The 2,761-nt window shown below is 44.6% G+C and overlaps 1 long non-coding RNA gene across 1 annotated transcript; it reads left to right on the top strand.

The window, feature by feature from the left end:
• The first annotated feature begins 492 nt into the window (after positions 1-492).
• Positions 493-1,218, top strand: LOC149338773 (uncharacterized). The gene is made up of 3 exons (XR_016283756.1): positions 493-675; positions 788-942; positions 1,059-1,218. It is a non-coding gene; the product is annotated as an uncharacterized LOC149338773 (long non-coding RNA).
• Positions 1,219-2,761: the final 1,543 nt, after the last annotated feature.

Genomic DNA, 2,761 nt, shown 5'->3' with positions numbered 1-2,761 from the left:
TTTACAAATCACAACACAGTATCAGCCAGTGTTTTACATACCAAAGTGCAGCGTTGAATGTATTAAAACAGGGCATTTGCATGTATTTGAGCTTTTGTTAAGTGGATACAGCTAGGCTGCTCTCGCATGCGAGTTGCTTTCTTTACCAAGGCGGTGACAAGGTGAACGTGACAAAGCTTCAAACCAACCAGCTTTGTTTAAGCGTACGTTGATAAGGCGCGAATTTTTTCCTACACTTTGATTAAAGTCTGTGCTCTATTGCATTCTGGCAGGGTTTTATTCTTGCCAAGGACTCTCATCTGGCCACCTGTGTGCTCCAACTCTCCTTGCTGTGATTGCCGTCAGTGAAACTCGCGTTAAAAAGGCTTCGGTTATCTTAACTGCGTCAAGCTTTTATTTCATTACGATTGAGAGCCCCGGCACAAAGGTAGTTACCTCAGTAGTGCTGCTCTGTAGTATGTGTGCAGGCTGTTTGACAGTGTGGTGAAGTACTACCGTTACTGTTACTGTACTACGGCTCTTTGCAGGCATGGCTGCTCTTATTTTTTGGAAAACCATTGCACCGTGCACAGCTGGCGTTGTCTCTGCTTCACTGTGTACATTTCGTTTTGGGTACAGGCTGTTCAACAGTGGTTTTCAGAGGACCTCCTTGCCTGCTCAACTTCTCAAGTTTTGGTAAGCACGCTTTGCAGCTGACACCTTTTCTTTCACTTCATGATTTCTTGTATAGGTCTAGGCTGTTTGCTAATGTTCATTCCACAAGCCCCATTATTTGTTCGTCCTTTAGAACTCCAACTGTTGGCCGGAGAAGCACGGACCTGGTCTAGTTTCACGCAAATTAATCGCAGCACCTTGTACCTGGTTGTTCAGACGACTTGGCCTGGAGATTAATTGTTTCAGTTCTGAGGTGGGAATCTGGACTAATGCTTCTTGTGCAGTGGTGTAAGTAATCTCTTGTCCGCTGTTTGAGCTTCATCGTAAAGATTAGAAAGGGCTTGTTTGGCAATGCAGTGTTAGGAACCTTATACACGTGCACTTTTATTTGTCTTTTCTTTCAGATGTGCCCCTGTGTGGCTGTCAAGGTAAGGTCCAAGATTTAACCCATCTCTGGTGTGTACTGAAGTGATGCAGTTATTACCAGGACAGCAGCATCTCTGCTATGTTTTCTTGCGACGGTGCAAGATGTCAACCATCAACCACTTTTGATTCAGCCACATCTTGCAGGTAAGAGAAAGCTTGTTTGCAAGATGCAGCTTAGGAGGTTCTGTGAGTACAGTGTGCATCACAGTAAGGCAGTGCACTTGTTATTGACTGCTTGGCTTTCAGTGTCCATGCACGCTGTTTGAATTTTGCTTCTGTTAAAGGCCTCCACAGTGATTGACTTCTTGAGTTTATGGTGAGCCGTAGAACTCTGCTGAAATGCCGCTTGCAATGACATCATATGCATCTATGTTTTAGTTAGCTTATTTTATTGCCTGTGCTGTCACTCCTTGCCATTTCCTGGTCTTATTTGCTTCCGACTCCTCATTGGCCATTCTACATGCACCTGACCGACTGTGCTTTTGGTTACTCTTAATTTTTCACTTCTGCATGCTGCTGAACAGAGCTGGATTTGACTTCCCCGTGTTACCATCTAGTTGGCATCCTCCTTGCAAGAAAAGCGATTTTTGGAACACCTAGCGAGCTCTTCACTGCCATCCACATCACAGCAACTTGCTCATCAACGCATCCGTTGTGAACAAGGCCCGGGGCCGAATCAATTTTTGATTTAACAATTGGTTGCTGCTCGATACTTCCCAGCCATCCAAGTTATTACCGTTGTAATGTCAGCCAAACCAGTGAAGCTACCTCCTCCATGGCTTCTAACATTAATTTCCTGGTCCTTTTCTTTTTTTGTGTGGGTGTTTGCACTGGATTCAATAAAGAGTTACGCAGTGACTAAAAAGTGTGCTAGCACATGCATTTATGGCTCATTATTACAGCCATACATACCTTGTAATGTGGGCTTATTGTTCGGGTCATTGCAAATCAGCTTTGTGTTCTTTTTTGAGTGGTGTATACCAGAAAAATGAACTATAACATTTTTAAAGCTCTAGAGGGTTTAAAGGCAGCACTAAAATCAGTCTTGAAATGCGTAAAATAATCCAGGCACGCATTTCGGAAAAAAAACACGTCTAAAAAAATTCTAGAAAAGTTCTACCTCAGAAGTTTTCTAGCCGTATACAAGCGTAGCGTTAGCAGAGCTAATAGAGGGCTAGTAAACGTCTAAGTCTAAAAAACTGCTTAGATGAAACTTCTTTTAGATGTCAAGCTTTTTCTTCCGAGACTTTTTTTAGACGTCTATTAGCGCTTTCAGTGTTTCGTGGGTGGTGCCCCTGCGGTCGTTTTAACTGACAGAGGCACTGCATTTACTTCAGCTCTAACCCAGGAAGTTATGCGACTCAGTGGCACTTGTCATCGCAGAACAACAGCTTACCATCCTCAGACGAATGGCCTTACTGAGCGACTCAATAACACCATCGCCGATATGCTTTCAATGTACGTCGACGAAGACCATAAGAACTGGGACCAGGTACTACCGTATGCAACATTTGCGTATAATACCGCAGTCCAGGAAACGACCCGCTCCACACCGTTTCGTTTGGTGTACGGTCGCGAAGCCGTTACCATGCTGGATGCAATGTTACTGCCCGATGTCGCCCTCCCATCATTTGCCGGCGCTGACCAATTCGTCCAGCACGCTGCGGCCGCCCGTCAGCTA

Source organism: Amblyomma mixtum, chromosome 6, assembly GCF_055824585.1.
Source record: "Amblyomma mixtum isolate Tamu chromosome 6, ASM5582458v1, whole genome shotgun sequence".
In the NCBI taxonomy this organism is placed as follows: domain Eukaryota; kingdom Metazoa; phylum Arthropoda; class Arachnida; order Ixodida; family Ixodidae; genus Amblyomma; species Amblyomma mixtum.
This window is presented reverse-complemented; position numbering and strand designations above follow the sequence as displayed.